The sequence below is a fragment of the Cupressus sempervirens genome, chromosome 8, assembly GCF_028749045.1.
Source record: "Cupressus sempervirens isolate cs-2001-9-10 chromosome 8, ASM2874904v1, whole genome shotgun sequence".
Classification (NCBI taxonomy): Eukaryota; Viridiplantae; Streptophyta; class Pinopsida; order Cupressales; family Cupressaceae; genus Cupressus; species Cupressus sempervirens.
In genome coordinates, this window is record NC_143125.1 from 96,454,248 (window position 1) to 96,471,123 (window position 16,876).

Below are 16,876 nucleotides of genomic sequence, written 5' to 3' on the forward strand. Positions count from 1 at the left end.
TTAAGAGTTGCAAGGACTTCAAAAAAAAAGGTAAGAAATCTTGTTTTATGGCTAAAGATTCTGATAGTAGTGATAATGATGAAATGGTCTATATAGCTATAAAAGATGAATCAAATGATGAGTTAGATACGATGGTATTTATTTCTCATAAAAATGATTCATGGATTTTTGATAGTGGTTTTTATCATCATATGACTAGTGACAAATCAAAGTTTGAACATATGGAACATTATGAAGGTGGAAATGTTAGATTTGGAAATAATGAACCTTGTTGCATAGAAGGTAAAGGTTATATTTCACTAACAAATGAACTTAGATTTGACAATTCCTATTGGGTTGAAGGATTAAAGCATAATCTACTGAGTGTGGCACAATTGAATAACATTGGTTTCAAGGTAGAATTAATGAATGGGAAGGCTAGGCTACTAGATGGAAAAGGAGATCTAGTTTGGTTTGGTAATCAAACTAATGGTAATCTATTCTACCTAGATCTTAGTGAAAGTTCATATTTTATTACTCAAGTAGAAGACAGTTGGTTATGGCATGAAATGTTGTGTCATGTGAACTTTGACAATCTAATCAAGATAAGAAAAAATAGAAGAGTAAGAGGCATTCCTAGTTTGAAGAAACCTAATAGGGGTCTATGCAAGAATTGTCAAATTGGAAAGATGGGAAAGACTAGTTTCAAAATAAAGAACTATCATTCAGAAGATGTTTTGGAGTTGGTTCATACAACCCTTTGTGCACCTGTTGGAATAGAAAGTTATAATAGAGATAATAATTCTATTTTATTTGTTGATGACTATTCCAAAATGATGATTGTTATGTACTTGTTATGTACAGAATAGATAGAAAGGAATAAGACTTGTACTCTTATTCATAGACCCAAGGATGAAAATGTGATTGGTACAAAGTGGCTTTTCATAAATAAGATGAATGAAAATGGAGAAGTATCAAGAAACAAAGAAATATTAGTTTGTAAAGGTTAGTCTCAAGAAGAAGGTATTGACTATGGTGAAACTTTTTCTCCTATTACAAGATTAGAAGGTGTTAGGACTTTACTAGCATCTGTAGCATATAGAGCTTTCAAATTTTATCAAATGGATGTAGAATCTACATTCTTGAACAAGAAGTTTATATAGAATATCTGAAAGGTTTTGTTGATCCTAGCAAAAATGATACGGTTTGTAAATTGAATAAAGCATTATCTAGCATCAAGCAAGCTCCGAGAGCTTGGTATGAAAGACTTCATAACTACTTGATAAAGATTGGTTTTCAAAGAACAAATGATAACGTCAGCTATATATCAAAGAAGGACTAAATAAGAAAATTATGTTTGCAAAAATCTTTGCGATAAAACATGTTTTACTAGAAATGATGGCTTGTGCAAAAGAGTTTTAGAAGAAATGAGTTCATAATTTGAGACTTCCATGTTTGGAGAGATAAAAAAATTTGTTAGATTACAAATTCAATAGAATAAAGATGGTATCTACATTACTTAGTCTACATATATCAAAGAGATTCTAAAGAAATTTGGAATAGAGTGTTGGTGTTTTTAACTATTGAAAAACAAAATGCTCAATACAAAAGTAATAATACTCATGTAACCTAAGGATTATCCATTTCCTATTAACAATTACATGTGCAAACCACTTGTATCCAACTTCAACAAAACCAAGGATGGTTTTCTAATCTATAGGCTCTGTAGAAACAAGGTGGGTATACCTAGGGGATGATTCAAATTGAATGTTGTTGTATGAAAATTTTATTAGTTTCATTATGATTCTCATCTTCTATCTTTAGAAACATACACACGTTATCCATTCCTTGGCATTCTAGATGATATGCATCCCTTATAAGCAGATTTGGTCACAATTTCTCTCTGATTTGCAAGTATTTTCAGCAATAGTGGCTAACTAATGCTAAAATATTCCATTCAAACAAGTGTTGACCAACTTGGAAAATATTGAAGAATAGTAAAATAAAGTTGATTTTGATTTTAGACTTGATGCTTATTCATGATCTACCTATATACATACTGAATTAATTTGATCAGTGCCTATTCCATTGAAATTTAGAGTGTACTCCAATTTATAGATTTGATTTGTTGCATTACAACAAATATTATCAGCAATTTTTACTAGAACTCATTCTTATAGACATCCCTTCTATTACCATAACAATCCCATCAAATTCACTAAAGCCTTTACTTAATTCATTGAATTAATAAAAATAATGAATTGAAATACAACCTAAGTGAATTGCATTCAATTGGACAAGCTTTACTCACACAATATCAGAATCACCATGTAATAACAAAGGAGACAAAATTCAACAAAACTAGATATGGGGACAGCTCAATTTTGTATTAATTTTCATAGAAAATTGTATATAATTGTAGTAAAACTTAGAATGACTCTAAAAAGACATAAGGATCACATGATATCAATGTATTCTTAGAAAATTTATAGAGAAGATACATCATTAAATTTGCTACAATAACTGGACCAAAATATTCTTAGTGTCAAACTAGAATTGCACTAGAAATTGGACCCTTCCATAGTCCTAGAATCTCACTTATATAGTGTGAGATGCAACAACCTTTAGGTGTAGAGAACTAACAGGTGTCCTTATACCGAGATATTTACATTTTTCTCAACATGAAAAGACAAAAAATTATGTAACAAAAAGGTAATACATCATAATATTCTTTTAGTAGGCCCCTCTTCTATTACATCTTCGAATGCTAAAAATCCCATGATTGGCCTTTATTCACTTTGAGTCCTTGGTATATGTATCTATAAAACTTGCTAGTGATGTGTTAAGCCATGATTCTTGTAGCTTCACCTCTACTCTAGCATTTCCACTCATATCATCATGTACTACCAAGGTGATAGTTACATTTGGTTTCATTTTTGCCATGTAATCCAACTGATCCACTATCTCTTTAACATGAGATGACTACCTTTCTTTGCCTTCTTCTTTCCTAGGTGTTGATGGAAGTGAGTCAATGATCTGTAGTTCATCTTTATGTGTTTCATCATCATCACTTTCTGCTTATTCTAATTGTTCATCAAAAGCAATATCTTTCATCCACTTGTCATAAAGTGTGTCATCTCGCCAATCAAATTGCATAATATCTTGTAGCTTCTTGATAACATATTCAAATTCACAATTAATGTCAACAAAATCTTATTTCAAAGAATCAAAGAATATTTGGGTTTTCAATATTTCTTCTATTGTGGTGGCCCACCATGCATGTCCTATTTCATTGATGATTTTATTCATTCCTAGACAGAATAAATCATCTAATTCCTTAGCCCATTTATTATTTTTCTTTCATTTATTGTTCTTATCTAGAGAATGAGGGAATAAATCAAATATTTGGCTCTTGTATTTATGCAAGTAGCTCACTATTTTTCTTTGTAGATAAACTCTTTTATTATCAAATTTTGGAAGGTCATTAACAATATCATAAGTTTTTTCAATTTGACCATCTGAAGACCCTATGACCAAGTAGCACAAACATGCCATTTCTTTCCTCCTCTTTACTCACTTATTCACAATAGGCTTCAAAGTCTCATCATTGGCTTTCATTTCATCCCATATGTTTATTTTTATTGCTAGTTGATTAAAGAATAATGGCCATTCAATTTTATCTCCTAAATAAATAAGAGTTTTTCTCAATTTATCTTAATACTATACATTAAGCTCTACATGTAATGCCCACAATTTTCTCTTTTCTTCTTCAAAGTCTTTTGTTGTGTAATACTTTGGCCTTTGTGGGGTATCTAGTATCTCTATGAGAGGAGTGGATTTAAAAGGTTCCAAAAGACTCTCATACTTACTCTATAGTTCAAACATTGTCTTTTCTTCCTTTTCTATAGTGTAAAGAACAAACTAAGATGTTCCAACACCTGTGTACGTTGCTTTCACATGGGAGGTATCTACTACTCTTCTTACAATGATGTTTCCCTTTAATCCTAAGTTATCTGGTTGTGATGAAACAACCCTCAATCCTTTCCTTAATGACCATGTAACCAGAGCAGCCTAGTCCTCACTAAAAGTAGTACCTATGAATTCCTTATTGCTTGGATCTTATAAGTCCAATTTATTTGAAATAGAATTAAAAATCAAAGCATCAACCATATCCCAATTGGGTAATAATAATTTTTTTTTTCTTTTACCATTTGTCTCCCCTCTTCAGGAGTTATACTTTGGAATTCTTGCATCATCTATTCTTTTATCTAATTTTGCAAGGCTAACTCCTCTAGCTCTAGATGCTTTGTTCTTAGCTTATTACATCTTTCTTCAAATTTTCTCATGTAGGTTCTCAATGCAAACTAGTAGAAGGCTCTAGATTTGACAAAAATATCATCTGACAAGAATTTTTGTCTAGCTTGTTCAATGATAGGGTCTAATTCCCTTCCCTTAAAATTTTCTACACTCATCTATTTTAGCTTGAGTAACAAAAACTCATCCTTGGGATCCCAGTTGTTCAATTTTCTCCCCAGTAAGTTGTTCCACTTCAATCCTTAGAGGGTCTGTGAAGGTGAATATTCCTCAATGTGAGAATCATGTTCTCTTATTATTTTTTGCCTCCTAGGGGAGGGCTCAGGAGGTCTCTCTTCCCAGATAGCACTAGTGTATCCAATTACTTGTTTTCCTTTGTCCATAGTGGTCTTCTTATTCTAAATGATAGTATACCCTGGCTTCTTTTGGATACTCAATTGACCTGCCCTTATATTGGGAGTGAGTTCCAATTTCCTCATTACCTCCTTGGCCTTATCTAGGAAAGAATTAATAAGAATTTTCTTCTTCTCATTCATGGTTTCCATTGTTTCAGGAAAAGTGAGCATGAGCTTATTTATTCTATCTAACTCTGTAATGGCAATACCTAGAGGACTATACTTTTTATCAAAATAATGAATAAAATCCGAAACCCTTGAGAACACTCTCCATTTTTCTTTCTTAGTATCATGTTCTTGCAAGGAGTACTCATTTCTTATTACATCTTCAAAAAAAAAAAATTCATTTTCAATTTTTCCAAACTTAATTCTATTTCTAAAGGCTAAGTTATAAAATTCCTCAATGTCACAAAAATGAGGATGAGAAACAACCATCTTATATTGATCTAATATCTTGTGTAGAGAAATTCAACCCTCTTTGGCGATTACTAGTTGATGGACTATAGTGCAAGTGAGGAATATTGACCATCTTTATCTTTTTAACAAATAAGTTTCCTCTAATCCTTCTAGCTATCAAAAAATTTCAACTACTCCTACCTTTAATAGCACTTGGTAGGGCAATACATGGGGAGTACCTTTGAAACCATAAACCCTAAAGATAGTTGTGACTGAATATGGGATGATTTCCCCCCAATTATGTGAAACTTTCAAACTAATTTGATTGTTCAGGGTTCTAATAAGACTTTCCAATGAGTTGGGTACTCTGGGATTGTCACTTAATAATGGGAACCTCAACCTTGAGGCAAAGTACCTATCAAACCTGACAAAGCTAGCATTTTTTGCATCCTATGTCATATCTGCACTCCATAAGTTGACTGGTAGTGCTTCTCCATCTTGTTCTTTGTTCAACTTAATTTCTTTACCAAAATATGTCACTCCTTTAAACAAAAACATGTGGATCAACAAAGAATAATGGCTAGAAGATATTTCTTCTTTACCCTTTGCGATCCCCACTAGGCCAATATGAATTTCTTCTGCTAAGTAAGAAGCAAAATCAAAATTTATGTCCACACCGAAAGAGGAAATATAAGTAATCATGTATATATAACCCACAAGCATAAACTCCTCTTCATCTTCTACAAAAACTCTATGTAGAGTCTTGTATGCCTCCACAACCCTAGTATTGAAGTATGCCCTCTTGAAGGGTTCCTTGAGGATGTTGTTATTGTTGATAGAGTTCCAATTTTTCCTATAGGTGCCCTCAGTACACCTTGGCTAACTACATCCTTCTTTGACATATATTCCTTTTCTAATTCCTTTAGGTCAATAGGCACATGATAGTCAGTGAGAGGCCCTAAACCAAACACCTGTCAAATTTCCTTTGGGCTGATTGTGATCATAATTTCACCATCAATTCTCCTAACCACTCTAATTGCTTGGTTATAATTCTTTGCAATAGCTTCAAGGAGGTCAAAATCCATAAAAACACTTAGAACTACTAATTTTCCTAAACCAAAATTCCAAATATTGGCATGTGGGGAAAATAAATTTACTTCTGAAAACCATTTGTTCAATAAGACAAGAATAGTTAGAGAAGTGTTAGCATTCCGGACCTAGTTTCCATTATCATATAATCCATCTACAATTTTAAGCTGAGGGTTTAACAAAGTTAATTTTTTAACTTGCATAGTTTCAGTGGTGGACTCAGGGAGCAATTCAAGCAAGACATCATGAATGTTTCTAGCCAAATAATCCTCTTGCCTAGAGAACACCCTATGGAGGTATATTGACTATAGTTTGCTAATCTAAGATTTCTTACAAAGGTTATAGTATATAGGCACTTACTTGATTTTCTTGTTTGCTCTGTGATCCTGCAATGTCTCGTGAATAAAGGGAAACTACTTCACATTGTATTCAAACTCAATATAAACTCTTAGTAATTTCTTCTACTTGAAAAACTTAAAATATTGTTTGCATCAGATGAAAATGGTGAGATCTTCTACAATATACTATATTTTCTGCTCACATGTAAATCTTTCATTCCTCATTAATGAACTAGAAGTGAAACAAAGTGGCATTACCTTCCCTTTTCAAATTTGCACCGTTGATCTTAGAAAATCCTATGATCCAAGAGTGAAAATAGGGATGACTCATCTTCCACTTGACATGCTACAAGTCAAACCAATGAAACTCTCCATTTGTACCTTTTCTTCACTACTGGCATCTCAAACTGGTCCCACTAATCTTTGAGGACACATGTTGTTGAGTCACTACCTCACTATACATAAAGAGTGAGCATGTTTCCATAGTGATGAAGCGATAACCCTTGATCCAAACTTAATTTGAGAGTGAAGAAACTACATTACATACATAGAACTATGATGGGTCCCATAGTCACTATGTTGCATTGGGTAAATAGTACACATCTTCTCATAGCGACATAGTGATGATTGTTGATCTAAACATGATCCAACGAATACAATATGTCATCTAATTTCTGACTTGGGAGTGGGTCCATGTTATTTTTGATGTGGGAATGTCTTGTCTAGCTGGCATGTAATTTGATATTTGAATCCTATCTGTATCACCACATGACTTAGGTCCCACCACATGCACACTTTTAGGCAAGGTACTATGTCGCTATCGGTGAGGCACAAAGATTTTTTGGTCACAACATAGTGACCTCCAATGTCCTTTAAAATTTTAGATGTATACATGCCTCCGGTTGGATGCCACCAACTCCCAAAGGTTGTGTGATTCATGTCTAATTAAGCATATGTCTAGGACCCACCTTCTAGAACTATTGCCACATTATTGTTTTTTGTCAAGGTGCTATGTCACTAATGGTGGAAATATTTCATTTTTCAATCATGACATAGCAACCTCCTTAAGTGTTTAGAGATTCTAGTGCCAAGAAAATTTTTCAGTTCCACCATCATTACCAAAATCAACGCTTCTAACAAGGAAATAAAATCACATGACCAATATTAATGACAAGAATTTTGGTGCTTGTCTATTTTGTAACCTCCTGTCTTCCTCACTTTCTGGAAAGGTGATATGTCATTACAAGTTAGATCCATTATCCTTTTGGTCACAACATAGTGACCTCTAGTGTTCTATTAAAATTTGGTGTCAGAAGGATAGATACCTATCAATCATGATTATCTTAATTAGTACCTATAACTGAACAATAAAATCACACATCCACCATGCCACTTGGGAGCTCTTATGGTAACCAAATTTTTTAATAGCTTTCATCGCCTATATTTTTTGTTAAGGTGCTATGTTGCTAATAGTAGGATGTAAAGATTTTTTGATAGTGACACAGTGACACATCAAAAAATTTGGATTCTGTTGATGTATTTTGTACTTTCTTATTGCTGGTTCCTTTTCTAGTTTTGATAGCCCTGACATGAAACACATGACTAAACACTTCTGAAGCAATGCACTTTTTGGTCATCATGCCTCCATTTCATGACAATGTCACTCAATTTTTTGGTAGTCACTATGTTGCTGTAGTTAAAACACTTACATCTTTCTATAGCGACAAATTAACTATCATAGATCTTATAAGGATCAAATAGTGTGAAACAAAAATGGAAAAGGTATTTGGGGGCATGAAATATTTAAATGGGTCAAGGAATATTTGTACTTTGAAAAGATTCAGGCCCAAATAAAATTTCAAAAAGAACAAAAGACTTAGGGTTTAGCAAGCTTTTCAAAGGTTATTAAAATGCAAGGCCAAAGAATTAAAAACCCTAATTAGGCAAAGAATAAATTCAATTCTAATTTTTAACCAAGGATTTGGAAAATTTTATTTTGTAAAAATTTGACCAACAGTGGCTCTATTTGGGGATGATAGACTATCCTAGTCTATACAAGAATATAGAATCTATGGTTGAGCAGACCACATACCTGACTTTCCTTAGAACTTGACAAAACTGAGAGAGCAACAACAATAGGTAAACTATATATACGAAACTACACAAAGACATAGAATTTACAAATGTACAAAAATACCTTAGACTACTATTCATGGAAGAAACAATTATTTTTTATGAAAAATACCTCTTCAAGAACTGTCCATGAACTGGCAGATTAAGAATGTTGTTTGACAAATCTTTGAGAATATAAGAGTCTTCTCCCTGTGTATTTTCAATCAAATAGGGACCTAACCAAATAGGATCAAATTTACCATGTTTTCCTTTATCCTCAATTTTGGCATTTCGCATGAGGACTAAATCTCCATCTTCAAATTTTTTGCTTACTGACCTTTTTTCATATAATGTCTTAACCTGTAATTGCAACTTTTGATTCTTGAGAGATGCTTCTCTCCTAGCTTTTGCCATTCCTACAAGCACATCCATCCTTTCTTGCATGCAATCAATGATATCCTCATCATACATTTGAATGGAGTTATATAAGCTCATTATGTTATTCTAAGGCATTTTTGCTTGAATTTCATATACCATATCAAATGGGGCTACTTGAATGGCTTTCTTCACAATCACCTTGTCAACCCAAATGGCTAGCTACAACTTGGAATCCCATGCCTTCTTATTATCATCCAAGGTCTTCTTAATGACTTTTAACAAGATTTTATTTGTGGATTCAACTTGTCCATTTCCTTCTAGATGATAAGGAGAGGATTGTGATCCTGTAATTCCATATTTCTCACAAAATTTTATGAATTCCTCAAACCTAAAACACATTGTGTTATATATTACAATTTTCTAAGGACAACCAAATCTAGAAATAATGTTATTCAAAAAGAAATTGTTGATAACTTTACTAGTTGCATTTCTTATAGAGACTACTTCTACCCACTTTTTGAAGTAATCGGTAGAAACTAAATTCTAGGAATAGCCAGTGCTAGATTTAGGAGAGATCTCACCTATGAAATCCATATCCCATTGCTGAAATGGTGCTTGAACACCAATTGACTTTAATGGAGTATTACCTAAGAATTTCAATTTTCTATAAAATCTTTGATAGGCATCAAATTTCATAACCATGATCTGAGCATCCTTAAAAAGAGATGGCCACTAAAATTTTGCTCCCATTACCTTATGTGTGGTGCTCTTGGCCATATAATTCCCTCTAAAAACTTGAGTGTGCATCTAATCTAACACTTCTTTTGATTTTTCTTGGTCAACACATTTTAATAGTATTCTCTCAAAATTTCTCCACCATAAATTGTTCTTAACAATGATATACCTGATGGCTTGTAACTTAGTACTCCTCTTCTCATTCCTAGTCAAATGGGAAGGAGGTTCCATGTGTCATAGATAATGGATAACATTAGCATACCACTCATAGTGATCCATGTCAAATAAATTAGATCTAAGGTCATCAACTACCATATTTATCTTATTTGCATCTTGATTAGATTGAGCCATAAGTTTAGCTAGTTCTTGACCTCTGACTAGTTTTGTTATCTATATTTCAATGTTAAATTATTGGATCTTGCTGCTCAACCTACATTTTCTCCTTCACACTTCTTGTTTAGAAAATATGTCCTTTATAGTAGCACTTGGTACAAAAGAAATGATAATTGCACCTATAAAATAACATCTAAAACCTTAACAACCTTTACTAAAGCATATGCTTGCTTCTCATTTATCTCATATTTTAGTTTGGCATGTTGTAATGATTTGCTAAAGAATGCAATTGGCTATTCATATCCTTCCTCATTCTTCTGCAATAGGACTACCACTATAGTATGGAAAGATGCAAAAGAGAATATGTGCATTGGTTTCATGTAATCTAGAGTTCTAATGACTGGAGAATTCTTTATGGAAATTTTAATATCTTGAAATGCCTATGAAGGTTCACCATCCCAATTAATAGTAGCTCCTTTCTTAAGAAATTTTGAAATAGGTCTGCTAATCTCAGCAAACTTAGTAACAAATCTCCTCAGAAAGTTAACTTTCCCAAAGAAGGATTGCATTCCCTTCACATTCTTAGGCCTAAGTACCTTATCAATAGCTACCACTCTTTCAATATCTATCTTTACTCCATCTTTTGATACTATATGTCCCAATAATTTTTCTTTAGTTAACCCAAATGTACATTTCTCAAGGTTTAGTGACACTACATATTCTAATGCTTTAATAAAAATCTTCTCCAAATGCCTATAGTGGTCTTCAGCCCTTTTGGAATAAGTTATGAGGTCATCTTGGTATACAACTATAAACTTATTGATGTACTCATAGAAGGCTACATCCATAGCCCTTTGAAAAGTGCCACCAACATTAATCTATCCAAAAGGCATTCTCACATATACATAAGTTCCCCAGGAAGTTGTAAATGTTGTCTTAAACTACTCTTATTCTTTCACCAAGACCTAGTTATACCCTGAGAACCCATCCATCATAGACATAAGTTTAGACCTAGTGACTTGCTAAAACATAGCTTCCATGTTTGGCAATCCGTAATTATATTTTAAGGAAGCAATGTTCAAATTTTTTAAATCCACACATCGTCTGATATCTCCATCCTTTTTTTTGACAAGCACAAGATTTGAGACCCAAGTAGAATGTCTAATAGGTTTATTTATCCCTCCATCCCTTAACTTCATCAATTCCTCTTGCATTTTAGGGGCTAGATTGGGATTAAATGGTCTTTATTTCTACCTAAAAGGTTCTACATTATCCTTCAATGGTATGACATGTTGGAAAATATCTTCTCTATGAGCCTTTAGGTCATCATATGACCATGAAAAAACATGTCTATATTTTTTAAGTAGGTCAATTAAAGGCTTTCTAATTTTAGCTGACAAATTCTAATTAATATAAACTTTCTTAGGGGCCTCATTGGTACCTAGATTTACCTCTTCTAGCTCTTGAGGTTTACAATCTTTAGCTCCAAGCCTCAACCTATCTTGATTATCAAATATGTTCTCCAAAATAACCAAACCTTTGGGTAATTTATTAGTCTTTAATTGTATGACCTCTTGACCAAAGATTATTTCCTTCCCATTTATGGTTTCAACCAAATCACTACAGTCCAACTCTTGACCATGGTATTTATCTTCATTTAACAAGAAGCTCACAATGTCTTTGTCACCTTTAAAGACTTGCCAATGTTCAATGTTGTTAGGTATTGATGCAAGCCTATGTTGAACCTCAATCTATGAAATTCTTGTGAATGATACATCTTTTAGTTTAATTGCTATATTTTCTAATAAGTTAGCCATGCTATTTTGACTCCTATCTCTCCATGATATACCAAATGCATCAAAGAATTCAATCTGATCCCGAACAACATTAATATACTTTTTTAATCTTTTATTCTTAGAAGCACATGTTTCCTTTATCTATGAAATAACAAATTTTGAATCACCTATAGCCTACAACTTTTTGATTCCATGGTGGGTAGCAACTTTAAGTCCTAACAGCAAGGCTTTATATTCAACAATGTTGTTAGTGCATGAAAGTTTTAGGATGAAGGAGTATCTAAAAGTGTTCTTCTCAAGAGAAAAAAAAAATAACCCTACCCTTGCACCTTCTTTAGAATTAGCCCTATCAAAGAACATGGTCCATAATATTGGTGAGTCCATACAACATTTAACTTCATATTCAATCATAGCAAGCAACTTCTCAACTTCTTGGATAATTAACTTAGCTCTGAATGCATTCACACCCATGTCTTAAAAAACTCTATCTTTGTCAATCTCTTCCCTAAAAATATGACTGACCCTTGGCTCTCTATTTACCTTAACAACCTTATCTCCTATGTGAAAAATTGCATAGGTTAGGTCAGATTGTAGGCTACCTCCCATAGTGGCACTCCATTTCCTAGAGAGTAACATTGCATAATGTGGAGAAATATCAACTACAAGGATTGAAATGGTCAATTCTACTTCAAGGTATGTAGCTATCTCAAATAGTAAAGCATTAATAATGCCTATAACTAGGACTTCCCTAGTATCCATACCTCTACAGCTACCTTGCTTAGTGTCTACTTTCAACCCTAGGGCTTCTATTACTTTGAAAGGCATGATGGTGTTAGAAGCTCCTGAATCTATCATGCATTTTTTTAGGGTTTTTCCTTTTATAATTAGGCTAAGAAAAAATGGGTCAATATCTTCGATATATACTACTGATGAATCATCTAAAAAAATTTGGGGAATTTGAGATATAATAACACTATCTTCTACCACTACGGGGTTTTGTTGGATGACATCTTGTTTTTCAATGTGGTTATGAGTTTCTATCCCTGCTAACCATGATAAGGCTTTACTTTTATGGCTTTCAATTCTAAACAATTCAGACAAGGGTACTTTAACCATAATTTGTGACAATGTGGATATCATGTCAATAGGATCAAACATAGTGGGTTTCATAGTCATACTTGGAGTAGGGACTTTTTGAATAGCAAGAACTATCATTTGCTTGACAGTGTCAGATCCAAATCCCTTTTCTTGAAAAATTTCTTTTGCTATCTCATTTATTTGGAATTGAACTTTCTTCTTAAGTTCCCACTTCTTGGTTTTAATATCATTAACTTTAACTGTCTCTACATTAGCCTTCTTGTCTTCATCCTTCACCTTATGTGTGATATCCTTGATGAATATACCAGAAGGCTTCTCAATAGTATTATTAACTATCCTGTTTATCAAATTTTAATTACTATGTACTTGGGAGATCATCTCTACAGTGATCTTATCAATTTCCTCTTTAGAGAGTGTTGGTGCTCAATATTGCATTCTCATTTTGAGTGTACATTTGAAATTTTGAGTCAAATCAAGCCCCATATGCGCTCATAAATGCCTATGTACCTGACTATACCTTTGAGCCCCAAGAGGTGTTTAATATTTCTAACACCATGAATTTAGTGCATCTAAGTGTTTCATGAAGTTAAACTGCCATTTTGAGCCATTCTATGAAGTCTTGTTCTGAGCAAATTTCAAATCTGCATGTTACCCTAAGTGTCAAACAATGTCAGGAGGCTATGTTTGTGATTGAATATCTCATACCCAAAAATGTTTCATGATTCGCCAGTTTGGAAGTGTTTGGTGTCCATGCCTAAGAATCTATGTTTCAAACTTTGAGTAGTTTTGAATCCATTTGACTAGGTTTTGAATCCCTCAAAGTTGGTAGTTTATTGTTTTCATGCTTTTGCAAAATATTCAAAATTTTGGGAAGCCCTATTTGATGAGTTACAACCTTGACCCAGTTGACTAAAATATTAAAATTCCTTTTGCATTGCATTATACATGTCAGAGACTTGTTATGTTTCAAGTTTGAGCTTATGAAAAGTCTATTTGATCAGTTTTCAAATGCGATTCCAAATGCAATTTCTATCTTTTTACTGGTGTCAGTAAGTGCAGATTGTTTGGTACCCCTATTTGTGACATCATAACTTGAGATTTGTGATTTCCTAGCTTAAATGGATTGTACCAATATGTTGTTCTCTAAAAATACTTTAAGTGTGCCAATTTTTAAGTCATGACAAATCCATTTGTACACTTTTCTAGGTCAATTCCATTTGCCAAAATCGTTATCTTGTCAATGTTTCCAATTGTAAATACTAAGTAGCCCACTTTGACCGCTCGCCATTTGCGCACGATTATTCATCATGAGCTCAAAATGGAATTTCATACTCTCCTCATGATAGAGAACTAATGTCCCAATTTTCATCCCTCCAAGTGTCAGTTTACCTAGTTATCAAAGCCAAATCTAAACCCAATTTAGTGTTTTCTGACATGTTTTCTTGTAGGTAGTTATAAGAGGTCAACTTTGATAGTGAATATCTCTTGACCCCAATTTTTTCATGAGACGAGATTTGATAGGATGCAAGTATGCATAATAAAGATTCAATTTGCCAATATTAAGAGCCCAATCAGGTGTTTTGGTTAGTTTTTAAGGTAGTCAAAGAACCTCCTAATGCAAAATTGATAGTTTGCAGATAATTGATAAAGTGAGCTTTAACTGATGGTTCAGGGATCAAATTTGATTATAATCAAGTTGAGGTGATAAATAGATTAGTTTTACAATTCAGTCATCTGGAAATGAATTTTTTTTTTAGCTAGGCCCACTTGGGGCCCAACTAATGGTAGCATACTAAATAATATGGAACAGATTGAGTTGGTTTTGAGAAGTCAAAATAATCTTAATAGCTTGGACTATGAAATGTAAAGTTGTGATGTTTCAATGTTCCTATTCATAGCACAATATTTTTAAGATCTTTTGTTTATGGGAACATCAATAAGAGGCTTGCATTTGGAAAGTCTTAAAGAGATGACATTCAAACTTGTTAAGTCTAGCATGGCTTCATCAGCTCCAATTCAAATATCATTGGAAGATTATGGAGTCACTACAATAATGACAAACATAATATCTCACATAAGTCAAAACAGAGCTTCAGGATCATTAGTTGCCATTGATGTTTCCAAATAGAGTGAAGATGGCTTCTCAGTCATGGTATCCCCATGGTTCACATAAAGAATGCAAGTGGTCATTCACTAGAGTTGCATTGCCGATGGCCATAGCAAAGAGGGGATAAATGTTCTAATATGCTTTTATCGATAAAAATGAAAACAATACAATAGGCAAACCATGGCAAGGGAGTTTTTATGAAGATTAGCATAAAGTGTTGTAGAAACTCATGCCATAAGCCACATATGAGATAGGAAGGCAAAAAACTAAATTTGAAAGAGGAGCTTAGCACATTAAAAAGAGGCACCAACTATTAGGCAGACACCAGTGTATCCAAAATAGTAGCTCCATGCTGCTAAAGCAAGATCACACATTTAAAAACAAAGAGAAACCTATGCAAAGCAAGTAAAGCCCAAGCTAATTAAATAGGGATGCCACATGAATGGAAAATGCCCTGTATTAACAAAAAGTATCCATTGGGGGAGCACTAAAAGCTCACACACATTGCAAGGAGCAGTGGCAAAAAACCAAAGGAAACGCACTTAAGAGCAAAGAGAAGACATTTTAAAAGAAGGAAGCAACCCACATAGCAAGCAGTCTATGCTAAAAGAAGATCTAGAGGCATGTAGACATAGAGATACATGAATTAAAAAAGAACCAATGCCAATGCAAGTTAAGGAGCTTCTAGCACATGGAAAGAACACCCATAAAGACAAATTCATGCAAGTGTTGGTAGAGCAGTTAGAGAGTGTACAGATCGATGAAGGCACCTCCACTTCTATGAGTAATGAACAAAGAGAAACACTTCCATGAAATAAATGTTAAAACTAGCATACAAGGGAGCTCCTTCCATGTATAAATTGTAGCTCATGCAGTATGGAGGGAATGCTAGTTAAAGCCCATGGATGTTGAAGAGACAAGCACACAAACAAAGGAAAATCATGCCTTAGTAAGGAGTGTAGGAACAAAGGCTTTTCAAAACCATTTATCCCACATTTCTTATGTGGTATAGTTTTTAAGTCCTCAAATACTCCTACACTCCATTACTATGTTGTTTTAAAGAATAGGTATTTTGGAAGGCCATTGCATGTGTGGTCGATCTTGTGTTGAGTTGGAGGCAAATTGAAAGATATTTTGAATGCCTAAACAGTTTGGGATGACATTAGCAGAATTCAACCAATCACTAGGGGACCAGAAAAGGTTGAAAATCTAGCTAGTCATTATGTTGCTAGCCAAAAAATCCAAGGATTTTAGGCTAGCAACATAGCGAGTTGCTAGAAAAACTTAGAAATCCAACGAATGTCAAATATGCAATGTGGGTCCCACTTGTAGTTGTAGTTACTGAATCAAGTAATGACAAGTGGTGGTCAGTAGAGGTGTACAATGTGACTAAGTGATGATGTGGAGCTTTGAATCAATTACAAGGTACCATGTGGCATGAGTTCCAAGGCAGGCCGTGATGTGGCGAGTGGATATTTTAGATGCACCAGACCATGCCACGTCGTAGATCAGAGGGTTGTCGCTAAGAGGAAGTTTCTCACCCATTAATATAGCGACATAGCGAGTAGAATGTGGCATCTAGATGGCATGATGACAAAGACAAATAAGGTGATGCCATGTGGCACTAGTTGTATAGGTGCAAACCAACTAGAATGTGCCAAATGTGCCACATGTTAAGAATGGTGAAACTAGGTTTGACCTGAATGAAGAATGGTGCAAAAATTTGAGAAAACATAAATATTAATTTTTTTAATTAATTTTCCCTCAAAATCACATGCAATCATCAGACATTTTAAATAATGTCTA